The sequence below is a fragment of the Harpia harpyja genome, chromosome 2 (genome assembly GCF_026419915.1).
Source record: "Harpia harpyja isolate bHarHar1 chromosome 2, bHarHar1 primary haplotype, whole genome shotgun sequence".
NCBI lineage: Eukaryota > Metazoa > Chordata > Aves > Accipitriformes > Accipitridae > Harpia > Harpia harpyja.
The window spans coordinates 10032019-10048348 of record NC_068941.1 but is presented as its reverse complement, the minus strand read 5'-3'; the positions used below and the strand labels follow the sequence as shown (position 1 = coordinate 10048348).

The 16330-nt window shown below is 43.1% G+C and overlaps 1 protein-coding gene across 4 annotated transcripts in view; it reads right to left on the bottom strand.

Annotated features, from left to right (window-relative positions):
• JADE1 (jade family PHD finger 1) overlaps window positions 1-1606 on the bottom strand; it is a 44231-nt gene extending 42625 nt beyond the window's left edge. Inside the window, exon 1 of one of the 4 annotated variants that reach the window (XM_052815233.1) lies at window positions 1585-1606. The gene's annotated coding sequence lies outside the window, so the exon portion shown is untranslated. Of the gene's footprint in view, window positions 1-482; window positions 724-1212; window positions 1313-1359; window positions 1519-1584 lie in introns of those variants that run through there. The other 3 variants (XM_052815223.1, XM_052815203.1, XM_052815214.1) reach the window with 3 other exon arrangements.
• Window positions 1607-16330: the final 14724 nt, after the last annotated feature.

The following is a 16330-nucleotide window of genomic DNA, read 5'->3' as shown; positions in this document are numbered from 1 at the left end:
CGGCAGAGCAACGTCCTGCCCCGACGCACCCGCCGAGCCGCGGGAGGGGGTCCCGCCGCGCCTTGCCCAAGTTTACACCGCCTCCCCCCCCTCCTCCCCCGGCCCCGCCGTGTCCTCCGCTCCTGCCGGCGCCCCGCTCTCGCACTTCAACTCCCCGACCCGGGGCGGGGGTAAGGGCGCTGCGGGGCCGCCGTGCACCTGCCGGCCGCTGCCCCGCCGGCCCGGCGGCAGGGACACCGCCTCCCTCGCCGGCGGGCCCGGGCAGCTCCGCACGCCTCCCCCCGCGCACACGCTCTCCAACACGTGCACTTCAGGGCTCTCGCAAGTTGCTCTCCAGCAGGAGACACCGTGCGCTCGCCTCGGGGGGCGGGGGAGAGGGGGGACACGGCCCCGGAGCACCTATGACAGCCCGCCCCGGCGCCGTCCCCCGCCAGCGGTGCCCCTGAGCACCCCCTCCTGCGCCCGTCGAGCACACGACTAACCGGCTGCGGCTCTCCCGCTCCGAAAGGCAACTTCTGCTTAATTTCACCGATGAGCAGTTTTTATGCTTTCCAAGCATTTTTTTTTTTTTCCCCTACAAGCGAAAGCCAAGTGCGACCGGGGGGATCGGTGTAACTACAAAGCTGCTCCTGCACACCAACACCTCCTCCCCCACGCACACGCTCCCCGCCCTCGACGAGAGGCGACGGCTCCCGTGGACATGTGGGTGACACGGTGACAGACACTGGCCATGGCTCCCCCCGCCCCCTTCCTACACATCAATATCCGAGCAGGACCTGCGCTCTGCCGTTGCCATCTGTCTACCAAGTTGCTCCAACGCTTCCGACTTTCCGCTGAGGGTGATGCCCGCCGGTGCCCCCCCCGAGCGCCCCCCGCGGCGCAGCCCGCAGCGACGCCCGAGGCGCGGGGCCGGGAGCGCGGCTCGGCTCGGCTCAGCCGGGAGCTCACTTAGCCGCTGCACCTTGAAAGCCGCGCGGTCCTGCCTTACCGCGCCGGAGCCCGCAGCGGAACAAAAAGCCGCCCGCCGCTGCCGGCACCGGCCCGCCGCGCCGAGCGGCGGCACAGCCTCCCCTCCCTCCTCCCACCGCCCCGTCCCTCCCGCCCGCCCCAGCCCGGCACAAGTTGCTTGTGGGATAGCGGAGCCGCAACTCGGCCGCCTCCCCTCGCCCCGTGCCGAGCCGCACGGCTCTTGGCGCCATGTTAATGACGTACTATCTTATTTCCACTAGGCAGCGACCTTCGGCACGAAACTGCTCTCTCGCCGCCTCCGGAGCGACAAAAAAAACCCATCAAATATGGCTGTGCTGGCGGCTCCCCCGGCTGGCGCTGCGGCGGCGGGGCGGCGGCGGGCACGGTTACCTGCTGGCGGCGGCGGCAGCGGCGGGGCGGCGAGGGCGAGGTGGCGGCGGCGAGGGCGGGCGGCGCGGCCGGGCTCCCTCTGCGCGGAGGGCTCGGGGCCGCCTCATGAGTTCGGCGCAGCGCCGGGGAGCGGGCGCGGAGAGCGGCTCCCTGCGCCACACACACACACACAGAGGCACGCACCCGCGCTCACTCACACACACACACAGACTCCCTCTGACTGACGTTTGTACTTGTTATGGAGGAAGGACTCCGTGAATCAAACTCGTTTCTGGGTCACTGCTGCCACAGGGGGGAGCTACTTTAATCCCCTGCCAAAACTGGAAGGCGAGGGAAGGGGGGGAAATAATAATAATAACGTAGCGCCGGGGTGGGGAGGCGGCGGCGGCGGCCCCGGGGGAGCCGCCGTTAACTCTTCGCGGGCCTGGCCGGAGCCCCGCAGCCAGCGCGGGGGGCTCCCGCCTGCCGGGTCGGGGCTCGCCGCCGTCTCCCCCTCGCCCCCGGCGGCGGGCGGCTTTCCGGGGAGCTCCTCGCTCCCCGCTGCGCCGACTTGGCCGGAGCCCGGCGCTGCGCGGCCGCCCGGCTCCCGCCCGCGTCCTCGCTTGCATTCAGGCGGGCTCGGAAATGAAGATGGGAGGCAGCGTTGCAAGGCTGGCAGCTGGGAAATGGGACGTGTCTGCGCCCAGATCCCGCCTGTGGCACTGCTGGCGGTGCCCTGCAACGATTTAACTCTTCTCTCCAAGAAATCTAAGCCGATTTCACAACCCGGACTTACAGTGCTGCACAGGCTCCCTATGCATAACGCATAACTCGCTGTTTTTCAGGCAGAGAAACTGAGGCACGTTAAGAGTTAAATGCTGTGGCCACATACATGGCGCGTAATTGCCAGGGCAAGAATAAAACTGCAGGCTCCCTAGTCTCAGCCCCCGGCGTTATCCCTCCAGCTCCCTAACTTTGATACTTCCCAAAGACTAGAAAGAGCTAACGCATACTACGGTTCAGTTCACGTCCTTCTAGCAGGAAACGAGATTATCTTACATTGGCACCAAATTACATACTAAACTTCCCATTATCAAAAAAAAATATGTTTGAATGTGGATTTCTTTATTTTCCACATAAACCGCTTTACCTCACACCATGCACCTGTGCTCCCTGAGCAAAGGAGAACTCCCCCTTTTGGAGCAGAATTCCTGAGCAAATACAGTAGGAGGTAATAAACACCACGGGGAAGATTCAGCATAATCTCAGACACAGAATTAAGGCGATCTGTGGAAAGTGATCCCCATAGTATGCAAATACAAATTAATGCAGCCTCCACAGCAATATTAGTCTGCCAAAGAATCACACCTAAGTTCAACAGAGGAATTGGGTCGTTACTCATCCATGCAAACCCAGTCATTTATCCTGCCATCTCACCCACCTACCTACCCAATAATGAAACGGCACTTACACTGCTACGCGTCGTAAAAAGTTGTACTTTACTACAAAAATATCCTTCCCCCCCAAGGTGTTTTTTCACTGTGAAAATAAGACAGTGGTGGTTTTATTCATAGAAGAGCCTGAAGCATCTTCAGATTTTAGAGCCTAAGACTTTGATTCCCCTTGTTTTCATCTACATGAAAATAAGAAAACACACACATTCTCTACATTTCCCCACACTTTCCTTGGCATCCAGACCCATAAAGATACCTGATGGAGTAGCTTTGCACACATCAGCAGTCTAATTAGAAGTAGCGCCACTGATGTCATTCTTATTCTCGGGATCAGGGCCTTAGCTTTTTGCCATTCGTGGTACAGCCCTCAGGCACTTGTGATCATCTGTGCGACACACCAGATCACTTTATCTGATGAACAGTCCACTTCTTGCCAGAATTACATTCACACGCCCATCATCTTACCCCTAAGCTTCCAGGAACCTACCCCAAGCGCTAATTTTCAATACTCCCAAAGGAGCCAGTGACCGGAGACTTTGTTGATCTGTATTACCTAAACAGCGTGTGCCCACCGCTGTGCTATGCTATAAACGCCGGAACAGATTAGGTCAGAGGTTTTCTCACTCGGTAGTCTGCAGACCCCTTGGGAGCTCACGGACTACTTTCTCATAAATCCATAAAAAGTAATCCAGATTAGCAAAGCTATTGTCAGTTGGCATTTACTCTACAGAGATACACACCTCTACTGGATGATGATTTTTTTTTTTTTTTAAATATTGTCCATTGTAAAAGATTGAAGAATCACTCGAAATGCTGTTTGTCCCACTTTTCTGAATTCTTTCTGAGAAAGTTCAGAACTGGCTTCTGAGAAAACCTTAAATGTGAATGCGCTCTAATTTCTAAAGAGGAATGATAGAAACTTTCCTGTCTCAAACTCCTTGGATTTGAGGCAATATTTTTGTTTTTCTATAATTAGTTTTCCTTTGCCTATACAGCCAAGTTTAAGTTACATCTTATATTTTAGGAAACATTTCTCTTGGAAGCCATGCAAGGCCATATATGTAGGAACAGAACATGAATGTTTGCAGAATGGTGGGCTGTGTTTCAGAAAGTAGTGACTAAAAATGCTATCTAAATTACTGTAGAAAACTCAACAAACGTGACCCCTCTGCACTGTAAAAGCAGCTAGTCCAGTCTTTATGAGGAAGGTAACGCAACTGAAACGAAGATGCTCTTTTGTCTCTGTGTACAGTGTAGCTCTGAGACTGTTCTGGAATAATGTACTCACACGTTTTAAAAGGAAATATTGAAAAATTGAAGGGCTAGTAGCTGGAAGAATAATTTTGGAAATTAATGGAAAACACTTTACAAAGAAAAGGTTACATCCTGTACTACTTCAACACTACAGGTATAAAGTTGTATACTAATGCAGCTATGGTCAACCAGGAAAGAATATCATAGAGCATACCAGAGTAAGCCATTGGCATCATTAATACAAAAGAGTGCTAAAAAAAAGGATCTGCATATGATCTAAATAAAGCAATGAGTTGTTCGCTGCAGAATCAGCTTTAGCAGCTTAAGACACCGTTATGACTCCTGCCTGAGAATACCAGCAGCAGACACCGGAATGGACCCTAAGAGTGGTCCTCACTTACTTCTCTACAAACTCAGTGGCCGGCTCAACGTGCCAGAGCAGGCAGGCTGCCTACAATGAAACAAAGGAGGATGGTAAAAGCAAGCCACATGGGACAAAGAAATCTATCTTAATTCTGCATTAAACATCTGACCGCAGTCTGAGTCTAAAGATTAGCAACCAAAACAGTGAGAGACAACCTCACAGTAGTCTTCTGCTACTTCCACTGCCTAAATTTCAAGGTGATGGGTAAAATTCTGCCAGAGATAGAGTCAGTAGAAATTTTGCCATGGACATCAGTGGGGCCAGAATTTCAGCCTTCATCTCTAATAGATATTTACCCCCTCAGCAAAGCAGGCATTTTGTTATAATAAATAATGTCATTACACTCTGTGCCTCAGTCATCTTTATATCAGTATTAACACTCATTCCACAAGTGCTCAGAGAATGCATGTCAGGCTTGGAGTTAGGCTTTGTACTAATACACAGAACTTCTGGTCCCTTCTCCAAGTTGTTTCATTGGATATAGTCATTCATATATTAAATTTTATTTAAATTTTTTGATCGTTTATGTAGTTCCTTAATGTCTCCCTCTTGACTGTTATTGCTGAGCAGATGCACAAAGCCAAGGAAAGAATATGTGGCTTTTTGGCACTTTTTTTCGCAGCCTTTCCTGGAAATATGCTGCTGCAGCTGTGTCTGATAAAATATTTTTATTTACTTCTTTCTTTCTTCCTTCCTTTTTTTTTTTTAATTCTATAATACTCCTTTTATACTTGTAATCTTTTGCACTAATTCTTGCAGAGTCTCTGCACATGAAGGTGGAGCTCATGAAGTTGAGTTTCTCCCCACTGTTAAACTTAGCCCGAGTATCACTTAAAACTCAAAACTGTTCTTTTGCTCTTTTGGCTCCAGTTTTTAAGAACTTCTACTTCCATTGTCTCCTTCTTTATTTTGAAGATTAGAAACTTGGGGGGAAGAACACAGTACGGATCTAAACCAGTACTGTCAAAACTTTAGCTTGTACTTAATCTTCAAGAGTAAGAACTTCTAGAGAGCTTTTCACATCTCCTGTGAGAGATGTATGTATTGCAGAGAGATAAGAGAGATGCACGGTTGGGCCAAATCCTCTTGAGGTCCATTTTGTCTCTAGCTGGTCTACTCACATGAGCAAGGGAAAAAAAAGATTTTGACTCACGCATATGTAAATCTATACCACTTACAAATTTAACTCCTGCAGAAATAAAACTTGCTCATACAGTTTACATATGGACCATAGAGGAACACAGTTGTCACAGTTTTGTCTAATCCAAATACATCATTTATAGCAACATGTCACCTGACCACTTCACAAAAATATGCACAAAAAAAATTAATCAGTGCTCTGGCTTTTTCTTCCTTCTCCTTATCTACAAGCACTGAATTTTGGTGTGTCTGGATTAGGGAAGTCAAAAAGACTAAACTCGGGTAGTGTGTTATTTCCTTTTACTCTGAAGCTGAGGTTTACAGCTACCAGCACTGCTTGTGGGACTGATTTGCAGATTCACAGGCTATACTCCAAAGATGCGCTTTCTCCTGTGGTCACAAGCCTCATTCTTCTGGTTTATAGTTCCTTTGTTTTATTGAAATGTAGTTGCTATGAGAGGTCACTAACTGGGTGTATGAGCCAGTACCCCAGTAAAGTAGGAGCTGTGCCATTAAGGGATGAGGATGCAGAGGGATGAAAATTAATCTTTAGAGCTGAATTTCATATTTAACATGCTATCAAACAGGGTGCTTGCAATTGAGGGACTACTGTAGTGTTTTTAATGACAAAACTTGAGAAGTAGAGATTATAATATTCATTCGATGTGTGGGTAGGCAGGGGCATACAAAGGTTAAACCACTTGCACAAGTCACATGTTAAGTCAGCATTAAAACCAAGAATAGAAACCTAAAGTCATGCCTCTCAGTCCAAGGTTTCTAATGATTAAACTATATCCTCTCCTTTGGCCCGGTCTATAGGACATAACACCGTACAAAGTATACCTCCATGACATTTTGCACATAGGTATCTTAAAGTATTTTTGCAAATCAAGCACAATCATTGCACAGATATGCAACTGCTGACATTGTATATTCATCTGAAAGTAAAGTGGGAACGGGTATGCCCAATAGGTAAAATTTACTAAATTCCAAAATCTAAAAGTACAGCTACTGAAACCAAGTGTTTCCAAATTACTCTAATTGAAAAGCAGAAGCTGACAGGAAACCAGTAGAACAAGAACCTCAAGGGAACAACTAGGAGCAGGCAGTTAACTTGTAGGTCTGCAAGTTAAGCGGGATGAAGCTGATGCATCACCTTTAAGGTAAACAACACAATTTTGAACATGAGAGAAGTAATTAGCAGCCAAGGTAATGCCCTAAGTACAGGAAGAATGGATTGTGAAAACCTCAGGCAAGTGAAAGTTTAGCAGCAACAGATCAAATCTCAGTTGAAGTATATACACGTGCCTGTCTGGCAGCTCATCAAGCAACTTTACACTGGCTAATCTAAATGAACTTCTGTATTAAATTGTGTTTGTGCAGGCAGAAATCATGTAGTGAAAGAAAGGTGTTTTGACAAGACTCGTAGAAGACTTCAAAAGAATCTGATTACAGATTTTCTGATTGTGGAGTGCGTCCTGATAACTGGTTGCTAAAAGTGTAGTGGTACCAGTTTATTGGGGAAGTACAACAAAAATCAATTTCTATTTTCAGGAACAACCTAGTGCCAAAATGACTTTAAAAAAAAATTAAAAAAAAAAAAAGTGGCAACTTCAACTCTGGATCCTTAGGAGTCAGAAGAAGATTAAACTTAAAGAAGATCAGCCGTTGAATTGCTCTGAGCAGCTTGTGGTAACATTTCTGGAAAGAGCAGAAATCTTGGAAGTAACTCTCCATGTGGCCCTTTTGGGTTCCACTTGGTACTTTATGGAATTGCCCCAGAGTTGCTTCTATTTGCGGTCTCTCCTGGGACAGCCTCTTCCAAATGTGATGACTCACAGTTCATTGAATTTAAAGTGGTTTCCAGACCATGAAACTGAGGTCTGCCACAAGAGATCATACACCCTCCACGGCAGAAAACAGACCCAGGACAATTAGACGTAAGTTACAATGCAGAGGAGATACTCTGTTTCTCCTCAATAGGTACAGCTCCCTCTCCTCAGGTTACCAGCTTGAAATCAGTTTCCAAGCTTGAAATCCCCCTTAGAGGATGTGTCAGTCATAACTTTGACAAAGGGAAAATTTTCTCCCTAAATAGTTAGAGGTCCACTGATTTCAGATGCAGTTGTCCTGAAACCTACTTCAAATATTAGTAACTTTAGCTCAACAGTACACAGATGTAAGGCAAAAAGGGTGTAAAGAAGCCATCACTTCTAAATAAAGAAAATGCTAGCCAAACAAACAGGCAACTCTTGTTTACTTCAGCTATTTTACTTTACCAATTATATGTTTTAGAAATAAAGTTATTCAGTGTTTAACACATAGGGAAAATGTCTGAGAAAACCAAAATGTCTTTTTCTTGTGGCAATATTGATTGCTGAGCTTTTCTGCAAGTTTCACTGCGTAAGTAAGCACAAAAACCAGTTTAGAAAGTCTTAATCAGCATAAATGTAATAAAAGCTGCCTCATGTACTTCCATTTCACTATTACATATATTCAGAGGTTCAACACTATCAAACAGAACTCAGAACAAGAGGCTCAGAATATCTAGCACAAAAGAACCTTTACACAACAGGGGAAGTTGGAGCCTTTCCCTAACCTCCCTTCCTCCATCTCTCTCCCCCCCCCAAAAAGGGGGGGGGGGGGTATTGGGATAAACAGGGCAGTTTATCCCATATATCAGTGAGCCACATAACCTTGGAGCAAATAGCCCTAGCTGACTGTCTCTGTATCTGGCCGGCAGCATTAATACATAACCAAAACAACAGAGACCACACTGTTATGCTTCCGCCTTGCTAAGAGCTTATCAGAAATACACACCCAGTAAAAAATTCACAAACATAAGAAAAGCCACAGTACCCTTATCAGGTAGAGAATTAGTATCTATTTTGCAAATAAGACATTGAGACATAATGGTAAAGAGATACAAATAAAAGCTGCCCCTGGCAAAGCGAAGAGACTCAATCTCATGATTCAGCCCTAACATATTACAATAGCTTAATCCTTCAGTGCTGTTTGAAACATACACAATACAAAAGGTCAACTATCCTTAAACACTGCATTTGTGTCTAACCCCAAATTTCTGCTTCAGAATCTAGGAGAGCAATGAGAGTTACAGGAGGTATCAGAGTCTTTGCACGTGAAGATGTTCAGAGGCAAAACCTCAAACAGCCGCATAGTAACTTTTCAGTGCACATAATGCAAGCACTCAGGATGTAAACAGCCCTCCAGTAATTTCATACCAATTTATAACAGTAATTCTGAAGTTACTTTTTTTTTTTTAAATGGACAAAGGAGTTTATTGCTTATTTAGAAGTTATAGCTTCTTTGCAACTGCTCAAAGCCGAGACTGCCACAGATATATTTGACTAAACACACAGTGAAGAATGAAGAAAACTTGGAAATCAAATCATTACTGTGGCTCCTGTGAACTTTGCTTCACTAAGCAAAAAAACCTGCAGCAAACAAAATAGTCTCTGACCTTCCAGAACAACATTTAAAAAAAAAAAAAAAAGTCTGATCTGCTTATGTGGGCAGATTTTGGCACAGGGTAAACATCTGTGTTTGCTCCTCAAATTGCACAAGTCAGAAAAGAATCTCTCTCTCTTTTATCCAGGACATGCTTTTAAACCATCACACATTTATGTTTCTTTGACAATCTGAGGCAGGTTACTTTCTTCACACATAAGTGCGAGTACTGGGACAAAGTAAAAGTGCCAACTGTCTATAATCGGGTGTCTCTAAAGGAGGAACAGGCACATCCTGCAGTGAGCACAGGTACCCCTACATAACTGCCAAAACCACAGTTCCAGCCTACTCGGCTTCTCAAATATTCAGCCAACCATGGCAGCCTATCTGCTCTTGGCCAAAGCTAAAGGTGAGCCCACAGTGTCTCAGATCTCTTCTGGAAAAGGGCCCAACTACTTAAGGGAGCCAGGCAGAGTCTTCAGTCACGGCACACAAAGGGAAAAAAAGTTTACAGAAGATAAGTTCAGGAAAGCTTGAAAGAGCGCCAGCCCCGTAGCACACAGTCCCATGCCAGAGTACATCTTGTACTGGCACTCTGGTGTAGTGCTTTGGATCAGTAACATCTGTAATAAAGCACATACTGACTGATAGGCTGGACAGATGCACAGACGGAGCAAAGGGATTTTTCCTCTCCCAGCATGCAGGCGCTGGAGCCTAGAGCAATGATTTGGTTCTACCTTTACATGTTTATGTCATGCTTTTCAAAGAGCTGCTCCTGTGGGTTCTTTGGGGTCCTGCTCTTTTTAAGGAAATTAAGCATCTTTCATGACCGCCTTAATAAAATGTTGCAAGTATTGTGCACTCAGTAGTGCCTGACACACACCTCCGACACCCTAGTTCACTTGTTTGCAGTTCGATTTCAGTGAAGGAAATCAGTGACAGCAAAAAGGTCCCAAACCTCAGGCAACATAATGAGGGACCAAGATCACCGACTGCATAAGCCCTGTTGTTTCATGTGAACAGAATGATTAGGTATTGAAAATGTGTACATCCATCACGTACTGTCCCCAACGAGGGAGCCCCATTAACCGAGGAAGCTGGTTACCCTTCAGAATACAGTTAACATCAGCTGGTTAAATATTTTAAATCCTTTTAAAGTTGCCAAAGTACACTAATACCCTGAATTCTACATTTTTTCCTGAAAAAATAGCAATCCAGAAAATCAAGCTACAACGTACACACAAAGTCCTTTTCTACTACATACACAGATGCATGCTTTGTGTTCCAAGTATCTCAAAGTCAGGAGATCTCCAAGCCCAGCTGAGGGAGGAAGACACTGATGCTTGCCTTTAAAACTTCCTTCCACGTACCTACAGTTTGTCAACAACCACTGAAACCAAAAGCATGAGTTGAAATTCTCTTTTCACTGAGAATGAGTGGTTATGCTACTAACTTCCATGGAACTAGGATTTTTCCTGAGCTTGCGTTTCACAATTGCAGAGAATTCTATATAGCCATTGCCATTCAAACTGTATGATATTTTTTAATAAACTGATGTACCAAGCACAACACATTGTACTCTGAAGACCACCATCTCAATGTGAACATCAAACGAGGAATTAGTTGACAGAGGGTTTAAAAGCTGCATGTCATTTCCAGCACAGGCACCAAATGAAATCATACTTAGCAAGGTGTTTGCTACACTAACCCTGTTAACACTTCATAGCACAAAACCAGACACATTTAACCCTGTGAAAATTTAGGCCAGGTTTGAGAGCATTAAGCACAAGTAAAGCGAAAAATGTGCTAGGTTACTGAGACTAGGTTCAAAGGACTTTGATGTCCAAGGCTAAAAGCGTAGTTCAGCAAATTCTTGCTCATTTGTCTGGCTCTGGAATAGTCTTAACTTAATACCTCCCTGCACGATTGCAACGTTCCTTGAAGATCTGCAGCTCTTATTTTTTTGGCATGATCTGAACTGCTTCAGTCTGCATAGCGAGGTCATGGCTTCAGTCTCAGCCCGGTGAAGCCAGAAGCGATGGTCTAGGGCTACCTGTTGGTTAGATGCTTCTACTTTCTCTAAGCTGGGTTTCACAACACAGTGCTGCAGAGCCAAAGGGTCTGCTTGTTCTCATCCCGCTTCATGACCTGTAAGTGCTCTGTTGCACAATGCCTCAACTTTAATAAAAGGGATGGAGAACACACATCTCAGCCCAAGTTTTGGGATAAATCATTCTCTCTCATATCTTTGTACTTACTAATTTTGTTCTGACTATACCACTTTTTTAAAACCACAGGAAAAAAACTCTTAATGCTTGACTCATTTTTTTAAAACAACACTAATATTTTAGGTCTGAGACTTGTGTAACACTTCTGCTAAATATGCTACAGACATAGGACACCAACTAAAATATCTTAATTTTTTGTATTTTTAACCTCTATTAATAATACCAGTACCTTCAGCTTACACTTCCCTATTGAGAAATCATTTTGTTCCACATACAGGAAAATCTCCTGTATATGTAGGCCACAGCTTGCAAAAATAAACAAATAATATATTTTCTAAGAGATTAAGTTCATAAGTATGTTACACTGCTTGACGGTGACAACAAACCACATGAATTTCCTCAAGAAAAAAAACAACTTTTGCAAGAAACAAGTGAAGTTGCAATTTTTTTTTTCTTTGCACTAAGGTTACGTCACTTATCTCTTGGGTACAGATGACACTAATAACCATGTGCCTGGACTCCAGCTAAATTATCAGTTTCCTTTAAATAGTTTGAGGGAAGAAAAACAGCAAGAATACTGTATAGGAAAGTAGGAAGTCTTGGTCTTGAGCCTAAATTTTGAAAATTCTTTCAGTTTAGCCTCCGAATTTTGTTCTACAGGTTTTCATATAGAAAAAATTATCATTTGTGCATGCAGACTCAGTAGCTGCATATGTAGCTACCCCAACTGCGCACAATGTGGACACAGCACCTGCGCACACTAAAGCTGTCTCTAGACAGGTTCTAGCTATTCAGCCCAAACATTTTAAACTATCTCCACCGCCTAGGAGACCACTCTGCCTTTGTTGAAGATACTTATTTTAACACTGAAGTCACTGGTCCTCCTGAGTAGCATTATGTTTTCCAATGACATTACACAGAATAGTGCATACCCAAATGTTTATAAGTCAAGTTCTGAAGAGGACACCTTAATCCCTTGATTCCCATAAAACACATCACACTTAAAAAATTGTCTCATATAGTTGCTGTGTAGAAGACTTGAGAAAGATCAAGTAGGTGAGGCTTCAAAAAAAAAAAAAAAACCAACCAAAAACCCCAAATGAAAACAAACAAAAAAAAAACCCCAAAACAAAAAAACCCAGAAGGGTAATTCTCTTAAATTTCAGGTTGCAGAATGCCCTGCACCACTGAATTAACTGCTGATACTTCAGCTGAATCCTCCATGCCTCTATAAATACCCTCTAAAACTAAAAGAGTAGCTACCCATAACACCGGGTCCTGTCCACCAGGATTCAGCTAAACATACAGGTCCTACTCATGATCAGAAATTCCCAGCCAAATACAGGGAGTAGCAAGAGCATTCTGAGATTTCTACAGCAAAATGTAATAACTTCATTTTAATAGGTAAACATGATGAGCTCCACAAACGACTGCTGAGGCATTAGAGATCATTAGTCCCACAGAGAAAGCACTAACATCCTGCAGTATCAAATTGTTTATCACTAATTTACAGAGACTGAATCCACAAATACATTTCTATCACTTTGTAGTTGCTTAATTAATTACATATATTAAGCAAATTAAACTGAAGGATGCCGCGAGTACTCCCAGAGCCACCAATGGCTATGTCACCAGCAATTTACTCCTTTTCTATTCAGAGAAGTCCTCCCAATTTTCTTTTTCTTTTAGTGGCACAGAGGATCATGGAAGGATGAAAGCTGTGGTCTCACTAGCACAGGAGAATCAAGAGAGACTTCTATTGCATTGAGATTAGTAAGATAACTCCAAAAGAAGAACTTCATAAACATGTGCATGAGTGAACAAGCAACCCAAACTTTGGGGAATCTTTAGATCACAATCAACATCCCAGTGCAGCTTTTCATAATGATGAGACCAGAAGAAGCCCACAGATAGCGATAAAACACATAGGTATTTGCAAATTCATTCTAAAGTTCATATGTGAAGTCTTCTAGAAAAGTATGATTGATAAAAACTAATATTTAAATAGTTTAATTGATTTAACATATCAGATTAACACTAATGACTGTAATATTTACTGATTTGTTATCTTTATAGAAAATGTTGTTAGAAGCAATTGTAAGCTCATAGTTAGTAACTTTTTGGATAAAGCTGTTCTGCTAATTCATTGTCCTCTTTTCTTGCATAAAATAATGCAAAAGAAAAATCAACACTCAGATCCCAAGTGGTTAAAAAACCAGAAAGTTATTTTTCTTGAAAACAAAGCAAAACCAACAACAACAAAAATTTTGTCCAGTATTTTCAATACCATACAGGCTGCTATGAAGAAAGTAAACTACCTGCCAGGCAGACTCAGTAACTCTACAAACACTGTTTTACACACATTTAGGTCCAGAGGCATCAACTGGACTATTATCATACCTACCTAAAATTAGACAACTTCATAAGTTTTTGTCAGACTGGGTGCTAATGTGCCCCAGGCAATTAACAATTTACTTTTTTTTTTTTTTTTTAAAAGAAAGCAAGATACTGATGATTTAAATTTAAATGTTTAGGAGTTAGTTCTCCTTTTGATATTATTTCTTAACACATGTTCAGTCCTTGTACCGTGTTATCCCTATTGTGTGTACATATATATTTTTGGTCACACAGATAACAGAACCTATATATGAAATATCACCACAGTCAGTTTATTTAAAATATATACACATTTTTGTCAATTTAAAAAACACGGATTTTTCCTGATAATCCAAAATCATCTTACAAAAACAATTGGTGGAGATCTATTTGGATTTTGGAAAAAAAGATTATTGGCATTCATTTTTCCTGTACTGTAAGAGTCATGTCTTCCTCTCTCATACAAAAACAAAAACACCCCACAAAAACCCAAACCAAAAGACACCACCACCACCACGACACCCAAACCAGAAGGGAGCATACATAAAGGGCAATTCCACAGCTATTTTGTGGTAAATGATAAACCACAAAGTGTCCCTTAGTGGATGTGCAGAGTTTTGAATGTCCTCGTTTCCTGACACCTTTCTCTTTTTTCATCTATCTAAGAACTGCTGACTGCTACATTTTATAGGGAAAGGCAACCTTATTCTTCACTGTTTTAGGTGAGAGACTTAGGAATGACTAATTCTTCTGTTCTAGTATTACAGTAGCAGTTCTGAAAGGAAAAAGACATAAAATACAAAAAAGTTGAGGGTTAATGCCTCTCCCCATCTTTTTTACCCCAATTTGGGGACATAATTTTTAGAACCTTCTTGGAATACTCTGTGAAATGTTAAATTTGCCCCATGATACAAGGTCAAAACACTTCTTCCATACTTGTTGATACTAGCCTTCATCCTTTGAATTAAAGGTCAAATGAATCAAACAACTTAAATCCTACACAACTAAAAGGAAAACAGAACAGAAGTTGATGACCAGAACAGCAAAACATTTGTAATGGTTTTACTTTCACGTCCAAATCTATGCCATGATTACAATAAATCTTTCTTGAATGAACAAAAAGTCCTCTGATAAACAGCAAAAACAGTAGATGAACTAAAGAATTTCGTTGATACAGACCACAGCAACATTTTCAGGAGAAAACTACTCGTTAGATATACCAAGCTCCAACCGTCTAAGAAAAGTCTGCAATTTGGTTTCTTACTTCAAAGCAGGAGCTGGCTATACAAGTTTTCCTGGAAAATGCACCAGCTTGAACCCAAAATCTGATGAGCCATCCCCTCCTATGAATAGGTAACTAACGCATAACAGTATTTTGCTAATATATTTATAATCTACATGGTCAAAGTAAATAGCACTTTTCAAAGTATCTCTTCACCAGAAATCACAGGCTAGATCTGGCTGCCAAAACACAAATTATATGTTCTCTTGAAGGTTACTCTGCTTCAGTCAGTAGAAAGTTTCCTCATCAAAATTCTTCCATTAATTGAGGAGAACCTGTCTTCTGTCTCTTCTTTCATTTTAATGCTTCTCATTTCCTCTTCTCCTGTTCCTCATGGATATTCTTTATGTTGATTCCATTCCTGGCAGCTGTTCCTCCCAGCGGCTGCAACAGCAGTGAGAGACGGGAGTCCCTTGGACTCTGTTGGCCAGGCAAAAGCATCACACTGGTGGTCCCCCGGTTACTAAATGCAGCATGGTTAGTTGAGCAAGAGCACCCTCTTTCTGAAGCAATTTTTGTGCCAGGAAGCCTTGCTGGTTTTCACAGTGGGCAAGTATCCTGTGACTGAATGAGATTTGGACTTCTCCAGCCAGCTCGGTGTTATAAACACCTCAGTCTGAAACTGCTGTCTAGACATTCATCAAGCTGTTGGGTTTCAGCCCTCCATATTTAGTCTTCGTGTGTCTAGGCTTGCTTGGATTGAAGAGGCTTAAGTATTCTCTCTCTCTTTGGCATCTTTGATACATTTCCAGAGCACTCACTAGCTCTCTATCAGTCACTCATGAGACGTCCTAGTCCACCTGCTGCTCCGAATCAACCAATACTAACCTTCCTCAAAATAGGCCTTTTTCTACATCTGTGCCTCAGGACACTCCAATCTTCAGCTCATTTCTTCAGGGGGCACATGGCTAGTGAAGCAAACTGATCCTTAACTCTGTGTGCAACATAATACCCACAAATCTCCAATTTAGGAAGCATAAGCAGTTTATATATTTAGCTTTTAAAAGTGTCTTATATACTAAATACACCCATGTACATACCTACCTGATTCTCTAAATAGTCTAAAAAGTGTGCAAGACTAAGATTAAAGTCCTCTAAGAAGTATCCCTATTCTACACAGAGCTGCTTCTCTGAAACAGAAGGCCCACCAAACATCAGCTTTTCCTCACTTCTAAGTTAGCGTACTTGTTTTCTCCATTCCAAATGTGGCTAGCAAAAGACCTGTAAATCCAGATTTCTTTTCATGATATTACACAGACAAGCTTTAAAGTTCCTTCTTCTGCCAGGTGAGCCGTTACATGTTTAACTGGCAGAATGGTTAGGGTGTTTTTCTGACCACTACTTCTAGCATGTTTGTTAAATTGTA